This window comes from Humulus lupulus, chromosome 9 (assembly GCF_963169125.1).
Source record: "Humulus lupulus chromosome 9, drHumLupu1.1, whole genome shotgun sequence".
Taxonomy (NCBI): domain Eukaryota; kingdom Viridiplantae; phylum Streptophyta; class Magnoliopsida; order Rosales; family Cannabaceae; genus Humulus; species Humulus lupulus.
This window is the reverse complement of record NC_084801.1, coordinates 89,770,396-89,784,091: the sequence shown is the minus strand read 5'-3', so window position 1 is coordinate 89,784,091 and position 13,696 is coordinate 89,770,396.

The window sequence follows — 13,696 nt, the reverse complement described above, 5'->3', positions numbered from 1 at the left end:
TTTTATATCCGGCTCGGAAGGAGCCTAGGGGTACTTTGGGAATTGTTAAGGTTAAATTGAGATTTAGCGGGTAATGGTTATTGGTGATTGAGTAACCTGGGTAACCATTAGTTACTGCTGTGAGTAACAAGTTTAGTTGGAAAATGGTAGAATTGAAATATAAGTGGAAAGACTAGAGTGCCCTTGAGGACTTAGTTGGGAAAGGAGTATTTGGAGGGGTAAAATGGTCATTTGGCTGGGAATTTGATATATGGCAGCTGGGTATTAAGGGGTACACGGTTTGGGGTTTGGTCATTGGAGGCTTTGATAAAATTAGAAGAGAAGAAAAAGGAGAAGGAAAGTTAGGGCATGAAGAAGAAGAAGATGAGTGGAGGAGCTGAAATTGGAGACTTAGAGGATGAAGGAAGCTTAGAGATGGATTCTCTACTTAAGGATTTCGAGGAGGCTCGTGCTAGAGGACCGTGCTCGTGGCCGTGGTTCATCGGAAAGCTCGGGATACAGGTAAGAAAACTATAACACCCGTAGGATAGGGCGTGGGCCCATAGTGTGATTGCAGGGCATGGCCCCAGATTGTCTTGTGTGCAAATGTTTAACCTTAAATGAATCATGATGTGTGTGAATGATTATTTCGAATGTACTATATGTGTGATTATGATGAAATGAGCGGCCAGGGGCCGAGTGCGGCGTAAGCCGGGGCGGCCGTGGGCCGAAAGTAACACACAGCACATGGGATGCTTATATTCAGGGTGGGACCCAAGGGATACATGAGTTATCCTCGCGGTGAGAACCGATACCCCAGGCTTCGGTAAGGCTCTGGGGCGGCATGGCCGTGTTTGCTTAGTCTAATGGTTGACTTGTTTATTTGTGGATTATCTGATATGATTAACCATATATATATATTTGCATATGTTATGTGCTGCATGAGTTTTCTTGCTGGGCTTCGGCTCACGGGTGCTCCGTGTTGCAGGTAGGGCAAAGACTGAGTCAACCAACCATGAGTACGGAGAGCGTGAAGCGACGCGTACATGTTTGGCCTGCCCGACTGCTTTGGTTGGGGGTTTATTCGAAAATGGCTGTAATGATCTATGATTTTATGATTTCTTAACCGTAACCTTATTTCAAGATGTAATTAGTTTTCAAACCTTATTTTTGGGATCCCAAATGTTAAATGATAGAAGTTTTAATGAAACTACGCATTTTCAACGATTACAGCCTTAACTTTTAATTAGTCACACTTTTGTTCAAAACCTCGGTTAGCGAGTTCATTGCACACTGTTTCGTCTTAAAAACTCACTTAGTAACGGCTCTAAGGAAGTAGGGCGTTACAACTTGGTATCAGAGCGAGCCAAGGTTTATTGGTTCTGGAGATCGACCGAACATGTACGCTCGCTGTCAGTGACAAGCTCGACTCAAGGTTGGTTGGTATGAATGATTAATATGCTTGAATATATGTTTGATTGCCCTGTTTGCCTGCTTATCTATATGGAGCATGAGAAATGAGATGACATATGCATGAGATACTGATAGGGCCTGGCCCTTGACTATTGCATGTTGAGATTGATGCATGCTGAATAATACTATTATGCATATGGATGAATATTGGCATAATGGTTCGCATATTGAGTGTATGTGGTTAATTTTCTGAATTAATTCATTAGTTATATCTGTTTATTTGCTTGTGTGAAGCATGTTGAGATCTGGGTATACTTGGTGATGATGAATTTGGTAGCTAAATGTATATCATTGTGGATTTGACCTAGTATATGCTTGTGCGTGCATTATTCCTGTGGATGTTTGGACCTAGTGTTGGTTTGGTTCAGAGTAGGGACCACAGAGTTCAGGAGTTGGGTCAGTTTTGACAGGTGAACTCGTGTTGTTGGTTCCTAGAAGGGTTTGTGGACCTAATATTGTGTTGAGAGAGGGATTCTAGGTATAAGTTGGAGTTGGGATCTCCAGTTATCCCAAAAAGCAGCAGCAGAGGGTCTCTAGTTTGTGAGTAAGCTGCGGAGTTTGTTAGTCGGGATGGGATAGAAGAACAGCGGATTTCTCTGGGGAAATAGCTGATTCCGATGTGTTAACAGTAAGGTTACCAGTGTTGGTTTGCTGTGAGGTATGGACAGATAAGGGTATTATATGAAAGGCTTAAAGGGTGTTATCCTCGGGTTTTGAGGAGAGTCCGAGTTGACAAGGAAATTTATCAATAGTTGAGCAGAGTTAATTCCACCCTTGGTTAAGAGGACGAGAGATCCTGATTAGAGGGTTATGTTAAATGTTGAGGCAGAGGGATGCCTGGAATTGGTACTCGGGCTGAGGTACTGGCTTAATGGGTTGGAAAGAACCTAGATGATGAATGGTTAGAAGAGATTTTAAAGACATGATTTGAACTGTGGAGACTGGTGGACTTATAAGTTTGGTTTGGACTGTTGGGGGTAACAACGGCGTAGATCGATGGGTTTGGTGATTTGGGTAATTCATTTCGGAAAGTAATACTGATGGATGTATCCAGAATTGATGGCGACCCATTTAAGGATTTGAGATCGGGAATAGTCTAAGGTATTTGGGCTGCGCTGAGGTATGAGGTTATCGTCTGCATGTGGATGGCGGAGAGGGCCATGTTGTTCGAGGAACTGATGGTTGATGATTAGAGCATGAGTGCTAGAGCCGCAAGGGCGGTGCTTCCTTTGATGGAATTAGTAAAAAAATAGATTCGTGATAATCAAGATGAAAGAACCCCGGATAGTGTTGTGGCTTCTGGATTGCCAAGAAAAAGGGGAAAAGTCTGACTGATAAGACGGTACTTTTGTTGATAGAACGCAGCGAGGTCGGATTCTCAATTTTGAGGTAAAATGACTCCAAACAGTGCTTGGGCACCTAGATAGAGATTGGAAAGAAGCCTGATCGAAAAGGTAGTTATCGAGATGGCGACAGGAACCAGGAGGTTAATTGGTATGCACATGAGGAAGAGGATGCCACCTGAGAGGGGGTCAGGTGAGGACATGACTTCTACGTAGAATGACTCGAGATGTTAGGATGGATTTCCCATGGTGCGGGAAACGGAGAACTGGAATGCGCCGATACATTCGAGGTTCGAGGCTGAGTCCTCAAGGATGAGTATTTAACTGGCGAGCTTATGCTTTGGGCATGTAGCGAACTGGAAGGGGTTCGGTGATGAGAATGTTCCGCGAGGGAGATGGACATAGAGAGGTTGCCTCAAAGGTGCCATTTGAGAGACCGAGGACAGTAATACTTATTGAGAAGGAATTAGAAACTCTGGCAGATGGATTGTTGAGGATATCATCTGGAGTACGTAAAGGAGACAGAGCTGACCAGTAGGAAAGTTATGTGGGTATGCAAAGAAAGATTTAGGGAATACTTCAAGGTCAGACTACAGATAGGATTGGTATAAGGGATGTTGTAGAAGACGGTTTTGGCCGACAGAAAGTCTATTGAAGAAATCGAAGGAATTTGATCTTCGATTAGCCAGAGTGTTATACTGCGGGGATTGCTAGTATCGTCGGGTTAGGATGAAAAGTGCAATGTTGGATACAAGAGGGGACGATGTCCCCAAGAGTTGATCTACGACCTAGTTATTGCCAGTTGGAATCCAAGGATAGAGATATTTCGTGGGTTGTCTAGTTTGCGCCGGCTAGAGTGTGAGGAGTTGGTAGCAAAGATTCTGGATTGGTTCAAGCTACAGCAGCACAGGTAAGCTCTTTAGGCAGAGAATGCATGAACGGTGTGGGCAAGTCCCCTTCAAGCTCACGAGCAGTGCATGTGGATTACTCCCAAACGGAAATGGTGAGCAACTGATTATTATGCTGAAGACGTTAGTACCCAGAAGGCAGAGTCTCAGGTAAGGTTCTACGGAGTGTTAGTTGGGTGTCGTCAGGAGTTCTCAGATTACAGCTGCAAGAAGAAAGGACAGGTATGAGAAGATTTGGTCTGAAGTCGCAAAGAAGCTAATGAAAAATGTCTGAAGAATTGAAGGCATAACAAGACTGGTAAGCGCGTCATCTATTGCACAAGCACCTCCGGAGACGACTACATCAGAGATGAGGAGAACAGTAAAACTTGAGGTTAGACGGATTGAGTGGTGTCAAATCATAAAGAAATTCAGAAAACAAGGTAAGATTTGATTGGTTACGGATGATGATGGAATTTGGGTGTGTGTTATGATTAAGTAAAGAGTGATGGCATAAAGGACTTGATCTATAATGAGGACATGGACTTGTAGGGGTGCATCACGGATTATGCACGCCCAGGCGCATCTGGCGCGAGGTTGGATCGAACCTTGCGGGAGAAGAAAGAATGAACACAGTTGATACACTTGGAGCATTAAGTTGACAGTTATGGATATCATAAGATGCTTAAGCCTTGGGTATTAGTGAGAAAGGTTAACGTTGAGGCACAGATGTGATGAAAAGTAACAAACGGATGATCAGTATTTGAAATCCTCGATTGAGCGAGGGGAGTTATAATTGGAGACGGAACTCCTAGCTGTGAGGCGTGTGTCAGTCAGGGGATAGCGCCATAGACTGTGATAGAGTGGACAAGGCAACGACTGAGTTTGGCGTAACGCTAGTAGGTATGATTAGCTGGTGAGTGTCAATGATCTATGGAATTCAAAGTGTTGGCTTGAGTTGAAGCAAGGAAGGACCCTGCTACGGTAGTACAAGTTGGGATACCAGGAATGGATGAAGGATCCAATTAGATTTGGTTTATGAACGAGAATTCTGAATGGATATCATTCCACCTCCTAGGGTACGTTGTACCGGGAGGGTCGAGCGGGTGACGGAATCTAGTGTTTTCCTTTGGACCCTGAGGGGTTAAGTGATGTGGTAGGGTATGATGGGAATAGACCACTTTAGACCTTGAGTAAGGTGTTTGGACATGAAAAGTTTTAACTCAGTTGATGGAATTAATGTGGTTGGGTCAAGTGAACTAGTTTCAGGATGGAGCGTCGATGATATCGAATTGCGACACTATAGTATTTTAAATTTTGGAATGGATTTAGAGAACAAAAAAGAACAGAGTGGGAATCTGGAATTATCAGCTGATTGCAAGTGGAATGGCAGTCTGAAAGTTTATCAGATATCTTAAAGAATTAAGTGTTGAGTAGGCGAATACTTGAGGTATTAAGGGAAGTGTATTCCCTGAGGAATTAGCCGTGGGGGTAGTTGCTGGTGTCTTGTTAATGTGACGCGACATAGGGCTTGGTAAGAGGTGAAGGATAGTGAATACTATAGTTTGGCTTTAGTTCAGAGTGAAAGCCAAAGAGGGCGTTGAAACTTCTTAAGGCAGGGGTGTCTGTCTATTTGAGAGAATAAAGAGCTGGTAAATTGTTAAGTTATGAGGAAATAAAGTTCCGGAAGGAAAGAGCTGAGTCTCTGCGTAATAACAGACGAGGATCTGTAAGGTGTTCAGAGGTTGAAGGGAGAGTTCTGACTCTTAATTCAGCCTAAAATTCTGAAGTTGTACTAAGGGTAGGCCGGCGGGGCCTACAAACTGATCCCACCCAGTTGAGGTGATGACTTTGAGTATCTCTGGAATCAGGGATAAGACAATGAATTGGTCATTGTAATCTAGGCAGACCCTGGGCTTCGGCATGGTTGCGGTGTTAGCAAGAAGCTATCGAGAACTTGGCTATTAGGCAAAATCTTGAGGGGCAAGATTGTTACTCTTGTGAGAGTGTCATTGGAAAGTAAAGTAAAGGCGGTGGACCTTGGGATTCAGGGTCAGAGTTGCGAGTTTTCTATTGATGTGTTTGGATAAATTTCGAGGACGAAATTCTTATGAGGAGGGGATAGTTGTAACAACCCAATTTCGCTAATAAGGCTTAAGGGCCTTGATTAGCGTGCCAGGAGGGCATAATGGAATTTATGTGTGATTTTATGAGTTTAATGCATGGTTATGATTTAAAGCATGTTATATGACTAATTGAACATTGAGGTGCATGGCTACGTGGTTAGTATGCATGTTAGGTGAAATAATTATGCATGTGGACCCCGTTTGCATGATAGGGGTAAATTGGTAATTTTAGCCCGTTGAGGGCACATATGTGATAATTGTATTCTGTGATTTGTACCACGTGAGTGTGGTGTTATTGTTGTGATGCACGTGCCGAGACGGTCCTAGAGAGCTAGTTTACTCAAAAGTCACAACGGGATTTTATATCCGGCTCGGAAGGAGCCTAGGGGTACTTTGGGAATTGTTAAGGTTAAATTGAGATTTAGCGGGTAATGGTTATTGGTGATTGAGTAACCTGAGTAACCATTAGTTACTGCTGTGAGTAACAAGTTTAGTTGGAAAATGGTAGAATTGAAATATAAGTGGAAAGACTAGAGTGCCCTTGAGGACTTAGTTGGGAAAGGAGTATTTGGAGGGGTAAAATGGTCATTTGGCTGGGAATTTGATATATGGCAGCTGGGTATTAAGGGGTACACGGTTTGGGGTTTGGTCATTGGAGGCTTTGATAAAATTAGAAGAGAAGAAAAAGGAGAAGGAAAGTTAGGGCATGAAGAAGAAGAAGATGAGTGGAGGAGCTGAAATTGGAGACTTAGAGGATGAAGGAAGCTTAGAGATGGATTCTCTACTTAAGGATTTCGAGGAGGCTCGTGCTAGAGGACCGTGCTCGTGGCCGTGGTTCATCGGAAAGCTCGGGATACAGGTAAGAAAACTATAACACCCGTAGGATAGGGCGTGGGCCCATAGTGTGATTGCAGGGCATGGCCCCAGATTGTCTTGTGTGCAAATGTTTAACCTTAAATGAATCATGATGTGTGTGAATGATTATTTCGAATGTACTATATGTGTGATTATGATGAAATGAGCGGCCAGGGGCCGAGTGCGGCGTAAGCCGGGGCGGCCGTGGGCCGAAAGTAACACACAGCACATGGGATGCTTATATTCAGGGTGGGACCCAAGGGATACATGAGTTATCCTCGCGGTGAGAACCGATACCCCAGGCTTCGGTAAGGCTCTGGGGCGGCATGGCCGTGTTTGCTTAGTCTAATGGTTGACTTGTTTATTTGTGGATTATCTGATATGATTAACCATATATATATATTTGCATATGTTATGTGCTGCATGAGTTTTCTTGCTGGGCTTCGGCTCACGGGTGCTCCGTGTTGCAGGTAGGGCAAAGACTGAGTCAACCAACCATGAGTACGGAGAGCGTGAAGCGACGCGTACATGTTTGGCCTGCCCGACTGCTTTGGTTGGGGGTTTATTCGAAAATGGCTGTAATGATCTATGATTTTATGATTTCTTAACCGTAACCTTATTTCAAGATGTAATTAGTTTTCAAACCTTATTTTTGGGATCCCAAATGTTAAATGATAGAAGTTTTAATGAAACTACGCATTTTCAACGATTACAGCCTTAACTTTTAATTAGTCACACTTTTGTTCAAAACCTCGGTTAGCGAGTTCATTGCACACTGTTTCGTCTTAAAAACTCACTTAGTAACGACTCTAAGGAAGTAGGGCGTTACATCACCGTTCACCGTAACTGTTCTGGGGTAACCATGGTGTTACACCTACAAAAGATACTTTGATGCTTAAGTCAGCACAATGTTCTCTCTCTTCATTCACAATCTATTCAGACTTTTTCTGATCTAAAATTTGATGTCCCAAAATTTGTCCCTCTTTGTAACGTCCCAAATTACCTAATAAGGCTAATGGCCATGATTAGGGGGTCATGATGGAAAATTATGGAAATTATGTGTTATGTGATATATATGTCTATCATTATATGATTATGTGAGTTATATTATAATATGACTTGATAGGCATGTTTATGTGTATTAAATATGTATGTGGGCACATTTCTGATTAAAAGGAAAATTTTTGTAATTTGGCCTGTTATGGGTATATTTGGCATATATTTGACATATGTGTGGGACCACATTATTATGTGGATATATTTGGGTTACTCGGCACGAGGAGATCCTAGGTAGAAAGCTAGTGGGAAAGTCACAACGGGACCAATACTTTACTCAGAGAGAGTCAATGGGTATTTTGGGTAGTTAGTACATTACCCAGAAATTGGGTAATGAGAATGAATATTTGAGGATATATTTGGAGCTAGTGAGATTAGGGTGAATTATGGGGATTTTGACTATTTTTCCCACGGGGACGCTTTTGGGTACCCCGAGCTTTGGGATTTGCTTAAGGTTACTTAAGTTCGAAGTAACCTCTTAGAACTATAAACTCATAAAACAGTCTCATTCTCTCTCTTGTTCTCTCACTTGACGCCTGTTAGCGTTTTCGAAGGAAATTCGAGTTTTAGAGCTCGGATTCAAGCGAGGTTAGAGTCATAAAGATTATAGGGAAGATTAGAAGCTTGATAGCTGGAGGATTTAGCTGGAAAACGACCTAATCAGAGGTAATTTAAGCTTTGAATTTATGAGCTTCGTTTTCCTTGAGTTTCGATTTGAATTAGAGATTCGGTGAAGGTTTTTGAGTGAGATGAGCTTGGGTTTTGATGGTCTTTATGTGCTGATAATGTTTGAAGGATTTAATTCTGAGTTTGGGATTCAATTGTGTTGGATTTTGGGTGAAATTGGATGAGGAAAATAGGGGAAATTCTTGGTTCGCGGGGTCGTGCTGCAGCCCTGTTCTTAGGGCGCCACGACCTGTGTGAACTCAGGGACCAGGAGGGGTACTATTTCAGAGGCGCGTTGCAACTCTCTGGGGCAAGTCACGGCTCGTGTCTTAAATTTCATACACGGGCTCTCTGTTTTGAGAGGCGCACCACGACCCCACGATCCTTAGGGTCAAGTCGCGACCCGCTTAGGAAACTTTGGCCACCTTAGGCTTTTAGTGACGGGAACTCAAACGTAAGGGCTCAGGATCGATCCTACTACCTGGCTTAATAGAGTTTGACATCTCAGAAGCTAGGACTCGGCCTGGAAGCCTTTATTTGCTAATTATTGATGGGATTATGTACTTGGTTGTGACTAGGTTATCACTAGGGCTAGGAACTGGGATCATGCTCTAGGGTCGTTCATTCGTAACCTATGCTTGGACCAAAGGTAAGAAAATTGCACCTGTTATGTGATACATGTGATTATGGCTTGGCCCGAATTTTTGAATAGGAATATGAATAGGGAATGAACGTTTGAGAATGTCCATGATTATGATTATGCTTGTGATTGTTGATTAAGCATGTTGAATGCTTTGTATTTGGATATTTAATATATGATATATGCTTGAGTGTATTATCTGTTTGAGAAAAGCATTGACTTATAAGTCAAGGGCGGCAATAGCGCGCGGAGCGCTGGTCGTTTTGGTTAGGCTAACTAGGAGCGTATCATACGCTTGTCTGACCTAATGGTCATGGAAAACTCAGCACCAGGTACTCTGGATCAGCTCCAAGGCTAGTTATCTAGAAGATAAGGCAATGGGCCCAGGGTGACTTATTAGTCCCATATCCTAGGGCTGGGCCCCAGACTTGACTTATGAATCAAGAAAGAAATTAGCACGCTAAGTGTCAGTCAGAAGCATTGATTTATAAGTTAGGACGACAATAGCGCTGGTCGAAAAACATTGAATTATAAGTCAAGGGCGCAATAGCGCGCTGATCGCTGGTTAATATGGTTATGCCTAATCAGGAGCATGACATACGCTTGACCGGCCTATTGGTCGTGGAAAACTAAAGTGCCAGGTTCATTGGGCTAACTCCAAGGCTGGTTATACAGAGGATCTTGGGGTGACTCATTAGTCCCATATCCTAGGGCGTTGAGCTCCCGTATGATTTATTAATAATGTATTAGGGCGCTGAAACCTAGTATGATTTATTATTAATATATTAGGTCACTGAGCCTCAGTATGATTTATTGATCATGTATTAGGGCGTTGAGCACTAGTATTATTTATTAATCACATATTAGGGCGCTAAGCCAAAGTATGATTCACTAATCATGTATTTTGGGCATTGGGCCTCGGTATGATTCATTGATCATTTATCTTGGCATATTGGTCCCATATGACACTGTAGTCATTTATACGAATGATATGCATGCATGAGTAGGGTTATTACTGCTAGGCATGCTTATTGTGATTTGGTAACATGTTATTAACTGCTTGTGAGCATGTTTAAGTTTTCTTGTTGAGTCTTGGCTCACGGGTGCTTTGTGGTGCAGGTAAGGGGAAAAGAAAGTTGGACCATCCTTGAGTTGGATAGCATCGGTGACGATGTGTACATATGCAGTTGCTCGACAACCACGACTGAGGTTTTAAAGAGGAACTAGGGTCAAACCCTATCTTGCTGCGTAGGTCGGCTAGTTGTAACTTTTCAATTGTAGTTAACATTTTTAAATGTATTTTAGGATCTCATGTATGAAGTAAACATTTTAGTGAAACGGTTGTACCTTTGACCAACATTTTTTATCCTAAACCATTAATCACGTTTAGTTACACGGTTATGGTCAAATGACTCGTTTAATGAATTTAGCACTATTTAAAATACTCAGTGTAATAGTCCCTGAGTAGTAGGGCGTTACACTCTTCTACTATTTATAGAAAAATGACAAGGAATACGATTTGATAATCTTGTCGTGATTGTTCCACGTGTCCAGCTTCAATAACTTTCTTCCTGCCTTTTTCTCTTGTTCGTATTCTGATCTCATGTGCTCATCAGTCCTTTTCCATGACTTCTTCACAGAACTCTTTGTGATTCATCTATTCTGAGCTTTGTGCCCATCAACCTATCTTACCATATTGAGTTCAAAGCTCATTAATCAGTGTGATCACTATAAGCGCAACACTCATTCAACTGTTCAATCATTTAAGCTCAGAGCTCATCAATATGTTCAATCATTTGAGCTCAGAGCTCATAAATCTATTAAATCTCTTGTGCTCAGACCTTCAATTTACAATGTTACGTCACTAATAGAAAAATTATTCCCATACACATAGCTCCTCTTCAGAGCATTTACTGAGAAGAGAAATGACCATGAACCAGCTCATAGTCGAAGTGTCCCCTAGATTGTTTAGCGGGAGCTACTTGTTACCATTCATAGAAAAGTATCTTTTTACCATACTACTGTAAGAAGCATAACTTTAAACGATTAAAGTTTTCAAGTCTTTCACCATGAAGTATGTCAAACTCACCATTTTGTGACCAAATAACTGGTGGTCGAGAATTTGATAACTTTAGTTTTGGTAATGTTTGTTATGAAAAAGAAATTCATTATCGTTTTTCTTGTCAAAAGATCTTTTTGGTGAGAAGCGGGCATCCCGGCCATGCAAACTGCATTGTTAAAGTATTATAGTCTTAATAATTTTTTATTTTTATACATTTTGTATGGTCAATACAATTATTTAAATTTTTGCCGACAATAATTTCTAAGTTCCCCACTAGTTACAAATTACAATCATAATAAACAAGAAATTAATAATATTTATTATTAGCAAGGATGACAAAGTGAAGACCTAGTTTTACAAAACTGAATAGGAAAAGCTTTACTGTACAAGTGGCACTGATAGAGAAGATTACTACATTGAATAGGCCACTGATTGAGAATTCTAATAACCTTGGGAGACAAAGAAAAACATAAATAATTGATATGCCTTTAACAAAATTCACAATGCGTCAAAGTTAATTGTCCACTTTCCCGAGTTTGACTCCACAACAGGGAGAAAAGAAAAAAAGAAAGAAGAAAAAGTGAACCATCTTTCTAATATTAAGGCTAAGTTAGTAGTTCGGTAGTTTCTTTTAATAATAAACAATAGAAAAAAAAAATGCTTGTCTTATCTTGAGTTAAAGTAATATCATAAGGGTTATTGGTATGATTATGCATTTAAAATTGGGAAATTTGAGATTTTATACGTATTGTGAACTCTTAAATCTGAAAAGTGCTACCTATTCTAACATTACAAAATAATGCTATTATTTGCATAGTTTCCAAAAATGTCTCTTCTATTTTTTTCGCCTCTCCCTTCCTCTGTCTTCTCTCTTGGTTCACTCTCTCTTTCTCTTGGGATAGACATGACAGCCACCACCACACCATTATCACCACAAAATTTCTTTGAAAAAAACATCCACAACTTCGGCACTCTTCTCCGATTTTATTTTTCTTTCTTTTGTCTTCTCTCTTAAGTTATCCATGGAGACTAAAAAAAAATACCCTATAATAGTTTTTGATGATTTAAAACTTAAACCCAATACATGCTCAATTAAGACACTAATCTATGCATTTTGAATAGGTCTGGATATGATTTTTTTGGTTTTTTTGTTATTTTTTTTCACGATTTTCCATATCTAAACCGTAAAAATATGAAAAAATCTCGATACACCTCGATGTACCTCGATGCCTAGCTTAATGGGCCCTTAAAAATCATGATTTTCATGAAAAAATGATTTGGCTTGATGAAATTCGATGCACCCCAATATACCTTGATGCACTATGATAAAATTCGATGTAATTCATTAAAATGCATAAATTTTCACTCGGGTGTCCGTTTGAGGTGTTTTTTTTTTAATTTGAGTATTTTTTTGAGATCTACACGTTTAAGATGTGAGCATACACATTTAGAAAATTTAAATCTTGAAAACACCCCAAACTTCAAATTAATATTCTAATTTTTTTCAAACTTGAGTATGGTTTTAACCTTTAAACTTCTAAATGTGTATGTACACATCTTAAATGTGTAGATATCGAAACAATACCCAAATTAAAAAAAATCACCTCAAATGGACACATGAGTGAAAAGTAGTGCATTTTCAATGAATTGGATCGAGCTTCATCGAGGTGTATCAAGGCCTAGCTTGATGCGCACTTAAAATCATGATTTTCATGATAAAACTAGATACACCTCGATGTACCTTGATGCCCAGCTCAATGAGCCGTTAAAAATCATGATTTTTATGAAAAAAATGATATGCCTCGATGAAATTTGATGCATCTGGATAACCTCGATGAAACTCGATGCAATTAATTGAAAATGCATAAATTTTCACTCAGGTGTCCATTTGAAGTGATTTTGTTTTTTGAATTTGGGTATCTTTTTTGAGATCTACACGTTTAAGATATGTACATACACATTTGAGAAGTTTAAAGCTTGAAAACACCCCAAAGTTTAAAATAATATCCAATTTTTTTTAGGTTGGGTATGGTTTTAACCTTTAAACTTCCCAAATGTGTATGCACACATCTTAATAGTGTAGATCTTGAAAAGAATACCCCAATTCCAAAAAAAAAATACCTCAAACGAACACCTGAATGAAAAGTTATGCATTTTTAATGAATTGCATCGAGTTTCATCGAGGTGCATCGAATTTCATCGAGGCAGATCATTTTTTTTTCGTGAAAATCATACCCCATTGAGCTGGACATCGAGGTGCATCGATGTTTTTTTTTTGTAAATTTTTAAGTTTCAGATCAGAAAAATCGCTAAAAAAATTGTATAAAAAACTAAAAAATCATGCCTAGATCTATTTGAAATGCATAAATTAGTGTCTTAATTGAAATTTTAGTAGATTAAGTTTTAAATCATAAAAAACTATCATGGTTTATTTTTTAGGCTCCATGGATAATTTAAGAGAGAAGACGAAAGAGAGAGAAAAATAAAAACGGAGAAGGGTGCCGAAGTTGTGAATGTTTTTCTTAAAGAAATTTGGTGGTGATGATGGTGTGGTGGTGGCTGTCGTGACTCTCCCAAGAGAAAGAGAGAGTGAACCAAGAGAGAGATGT